The 5,103-nt window shown below is 51.1% G+C and overlaps 1 long non-coding RNA gene across 1 annotated transcript; it reads left to right on the top strand.

Annotated features, from left to right (window-relative positions):
• The first annotated feature begins 591 nt into the window (after positions 1-591).
• On the top strand, positions 592-4,634 carry LOC122485126. The gene is made up of 3 exons (XR_006297791.1): positions 592-711; positions 1,412-2,114; positions 3,471-4,634. It is a non-coding gene; the product is annotated as an uncharacterized LOC122485126 (long non-coding RNA).
• Positions 4,635-5,103: the final 469 nt, after the last annotated feature.

Raw genomic sequence — 5,103 nt, 5'->3', positions numbered from 1 at the left:
TTGCCCCCTCGAGGATGCCGGGAAGGGGACCGCCACCCGCCATTGGGAGAAGGGCAAAGTATGGCTCGAGCGCTCACTGCGCGTGCGTTCTCACGTGCGTCGCCACCTGGCGGGGATCGGGACTGCAGCGGATGGACAGGCAAAGTCTGGGACGAGGGGTAGGGGCTCAGCCAGCAGTCGGCGGAGGTTTGTGTTTGTGCTTTGGGACCCGAGGCTCTTCTCTGCACCAGGCTTCAAGTTCCTGAAAGGCCCAGAATTTCTAGGCGGCGACTCCGGGCCAGAACTGGAGTACAAAAGATGCATGTGGCCCCAGGGCCTGAGTTCCGGGAGACCCGTCTTTTTCCGGTGGTTCCTCCAGCTTTTGTCTATACTGGCTAAAGTTTTTTGTTTGCATTGATTCATTCAGCAAACAGTTATTGACACCACTGTGGGTGCAAAGGTGATCAAGGCTGGGCCTTGACCTCACCGAATTCACCACCAGTGGGAGGAACCAGGAAACAATGACAAAGGAATGCCAAGTGCTGTGATAGGGAACCGAGAAGGGACTCTAGGAGCACGGTGGGGGGTGGGGGTGGGGGTGCTCATCCAGTCTGTAAAGGGATTCAATATGAAGTGGCTTACCAGAGGAGGTGGCTTGAGCTGAATGTTGAATGGCAAGTGGGGGAAGAGCATTCAACACAAAGGAAGCAGAATGTGCCAAGCGAGGTAGAGGTATGGAGTTCTCTGTACTGAATCAATCTCTCAAGTCATTTGCCCAGATTCTTCTAAACCCTAATTGTGGCCGTGGGGATCCTGTACTTTCCCTGCTGTCATGAGCATGTCTGTCTCTCTATTCTGCATCTATATCTGTATTCCTGTGAACAGCTGCTCAGTCGTGCTCTATAGTCTTGCTGCCCCAAGTGCATTGCACATACCTGCCAGCGTCAGCTTTCTAAATTACAGCTCTAAGTCTGTTGCCACCCTGTGTGCAACTTTGAACGGTCTCCAGGTGTGAAAACTCGGTGTAGCTCCCAGCATAAAATGGGGCCACAGTCTCCTCTTAACTGCTCCTGCGTGAACCTTGTGTTTCTTTTTCCTGGAATACCTTTTCAGTCCTTTCCAGATCTCAAACTCAAACGTGTCCCGGCCTTAACCACCCATCCCTCCCTCTCTGCATCGACAGCGCTGCATCCGTATTATTTCCATTACAGTTCCTACCCATTGTAGTGTAACCTTTCGTTTACAGATCTGTCCGTGTCCCACACTAGAGCTCCTCGAAGGCCAAGCATCTAGTGTAGGAGGTACTACACAAATGTTTCATGATAACGGCTCACATTTATCCAGGGAATACTACCTGCTAGGCAGAGTGCTAATTGCTAACCACCTTTATACAGGTCATCTCATTTAATCCTCTTAACAACCTCTTTTACAGCTATCTCCATTTTACAGATGAAGCTCAGGGAGGTTAAGTAATTTGTCCAGAGACACACGGCTGCCAAGTGAGGAGCTGGCATTCAAATCCAAGGAACAGAGAGCTATGGTCCTTGTGCCACATCCTCAGGCTCCTGGAATAGGAACGGAGACGGACTCGAGGCTGGGGGAGGATGGCAGAAATAGGCATTAAAAAAAATCAGCCAGCCCTGGGTTTTGGTCTTAACATGAACAGCACACCTCTTCCGGATCTACTTCACACACTCCTGAGCCTGCTCTGGGAAGGGAAGGAGAGCAAAGGCACCTTCCATGCTGTGGGTGACTCATCGTGACCCTGGCTTAGTCACAGCCAAGTTACCACAAGCCAGCAGCAGAAGCCATCCCAGTGTGAATTCTGGCCCTTTGGGAAAGAGGAGTGCCTGCTCTTCGCTTCTCCAGGATGGCAGAGCCTTGAGGCAAAGCCTTACCAGGAGGCTGCTTGTGGGCTCTGAAGCCATTTCTCAAACCCTCTCTCCGGGGCATATGGATATGACAGAAAACGTACTTTAAAAGAAGAAAAAGGGAAAGGAAGGAAGGAAGGCACAGAGGAAGGAAGGAAACAGATCATAAACTGGATTATAAGCAAGGAGATCGACAAGGAGGGAGACCTAGACCCAAGGGGCTACTTGCGTGTGTTCTTTCTTGAGCACAGAGAGGCCAACGAGGTAGGAACAGGAGTGGCCTTGGAACAAGGAGGAGGCGAACCCATCCTGCGCCTCCGTCCTTTCTCTTCTCCTCCTTCTCTTCCCTACATACATTTGGGATTTGTGCTGTAATGGTGGCTTTTGCACACCCCCCCCCCATTCTTTGCCCTACAAAGAATGTGACTTTCCTGCTTAGGAATGGCTCCTGGTGCTGGGGTGGTGCGGGGGGGGGGGGGGGGAGTTACCTGAAAGAGAAGCAGAAGGAAAAAGGAAAAAGAAAGAGAAGCCTGCCCCATTCAAGAGAAAAACACACCAAAGTCCTTTACTCCCAACTCTCCTAACCAGAGAAAGGCATTCCTTATTTTAGCAGGGGAGGAGGAGCAGGGGATCAGTGACCTGCTTGTGTGCCTGCACTGAGTTACCTAAAGTAATCAGAGCTGCCTCGTACAGCTGTGCAGGCTGTGCACTGCATAAGTCCACACTATTATGTAAGGAAGCACTTGGAGTTGGGTTACTACTATTACAGTTTGCCTTAAAAAAAAAAAAAAAGCAAACAAAGACGATTTGTATCAAAGACGACAAAAATATTGCTATCTAGAGCGAAAACTGACAGGATCACCTTGCAAGAGAGAGAAAGAAAAGGTGGGTGAGTGTGTGGAGACACAATTTGTATTAGTACAAAACCACCATTCTACCCTGTTCTCATCCATGTAGGGAGACCGGGGGAAAGGAAGGAGACACAAAAATCTCCAAACCTCTGCTGGAGTTTCTGAACTATGAAGAGAAATGCCCCACCTCCCAGTGGGTAGCCCAGAAGCTCTGTGAGGAATTGTGAGGGGATTCCAGGAGGGCCTAGGAGAGGCGAGTGTGCTAGGAACCGAGGCAGGAGGCCAGACCTTCCCAGGAAAGTCAGTGAGATATTCCCATGTGGCGATGTGCTGTGGGACTGGTGAGAATAGGTTGTGGGGGGCGCCTGGCTGACTCGGGCTGTGGAGCATGCGACTCTTGGTCTCAGGGTTGTGAGTTTGAGCCCCGTGTTGGGTGTAGAGATTACTTAAAATCTTTTTAAAAAGAGAGAGAAAGACATGGGGCGCCTGGGTGGCTCAGTCGGTTGAGCGTCCGACTTCGGCTCAGGTCATGATCTCACAGCTCGTGAGTTCGAGCCCCGCGTCAGGCTCTGTGCTGACAGCTCAGAGCCTGGAGCCTGCTTCGGATTCTGTGTCTCCCTCTCTCTCTGCCCCTAACCCACTCGCATTCTGTCTCTGTCTCTCTGAAAAATAAATAAACATTAAAAAATTTTTTCAAAGACAGAGAAAGGCAGAATGCGTTGTGTGCCTTGCTGCGAGGTGAATGCCCCTCCCTGCCTCCATCCTTTAGGAAAGCCTTTGCAGTGAGGCATCCAAGAGAAGGTGTCACCTTCGTTGTCTCCATCCTCTCCAAGCTGAGGAAGTCAAGAACATCTGAAGGAGGCAAGATGCAACCGTGCCCGACTTGTCGTCTCCCCCTACTCACCCGTCCCTGGCTCCTCTGATTCTTCTTCCTCCTCCTCTGACGAGCCTCCGCACTTTGCACTTGCTGTTCCCTCCGCTGGCGGCCCACGGTCAGTCCCTCACCTCCTCCAGGTCTGTGCCCCATGTTGCCCCCTCAGGGAGACCTTCCCTCACCCGCCCATGTGCAAAGGCGAGTGGTGCAGCCACCTCTGCTTCTCCTCCTTCTCTGCTTTATTTATTTTCCTCCTCTAAAACGTAAGCTCCGTAAAAGCAAGAATTTGGGTGCTTTTTGTTCTTGCTATATCCCGAGCGCCTGGCAGAGAGCCTGGCACATAATAGACATTAAGTAAATACTGGTTGAATGAAGGAATGGACAGAGATTTGGGTGGAGACTCTTGTCCAGGGCCCCATGTAGCTTCCCACAGTTGGCACGCAACTCCTGGAGGGCACTGGACTTCCTGCAGGACATGAGCTGGGGGTGCAGACCATTCTTGACTGCCTCGCCAGAGGCCAAGGCTCCTGGGCCGCACGTGGGTCACGTCTGCGACGTGGCCTTTGCACGCATCGCAGTTTGCTAGAGAAAGGCGTGTTGCTGGGTTCTAAAGCTGCTAATTGCACCCAGCACAATGCTTATCTTATCTGTCGGCTTCTTGCAGCCACTGCTACTACTGATAGAGCGGACAAATTATTGTGGTGCTTTTTTTTTTTTTTTTTCTGTAGTTGGGGGAGTGTCAAATCTAGGTTGTGCACACAGGATTGCGTCAAGCCCAAGATAGTCCCACGTTGCACAGTATCTCATTCATCGGGAACTTCTGCTCCGGATGATGAATCTAAGCTCCTGGGCAGATAGCTTGACCCCAAATTAAACTTTTTCTTGCCTTTAACCCCTTCCTTTGCCATTCCTTCTGCTCACCACGCCTGTCCCACTTGGGAAAACTCTTAGCCATCTGCCAAGGAGTTCTGTGGATGCTGCCTGCAACACTCATTCCCTTTCTTCTGGAGGCACCACTCTGATGATCTCTTGGGAAGCCATCTGCCCCCGCTCTTGGACCATGAGTCAGGTGTGGTTCATGCTGCTGGTGTCTGGGCTGGGGTAGGGGATAGACGCATGACCTAGACCTGGCAGGCATCTATTGGAACAGAATGTGCTCTTCTCCCTAACTGCAACAATTGGGTCAGGGAAGACCCAGTTCAAGGTCTTCATTCAAGTTGGTCTACTCTGCATTGGCTCTGAGACTTTTTTTTTTTTTGTCATTTTTTTTTAACGTTTATTCATTTTTGAGACACAGGGAGAGAGACAGAGCATGAGTGGGGGAGGAGCAGAAAGAAAGGGAGACGCAGAATCTGAAGCAGGCTCCAGGCTCTGAGCTGTCAGCACAGAGCCCGATGAGGAGCTTGAACTTGGAACGGCGAGATCATGACCTGAGCCAAAGTTGGACGCTTCACCGACTGAGCCGCCCAGGCGCCCCCTGAGACTTTTGAATTACTGGGAAAGACGCTCTTTTTTCCTACCTCCTTAT

The sequence above is a fragment of the Prionailurus bengalensis genome, chromosome E1 (genome assembly GCF_016509475.1).
Source record: "Prionailurus bengalensis isolate Pbe53 chromosome E1, Fcat_Pben_1.1_paternal_pri, whole genome shotgun sequence".
Lineage (NCBI taxonomy): Eukaryota > Metazoa > Chordata > Mammalia > Carnivora > Felidae > Prionailurus > Prionailurus bengalensis.
Note: the sequence above shows the minus strand (reverse complement) of the source record. Positions and strands in the feature narration are given on the sequence as shown.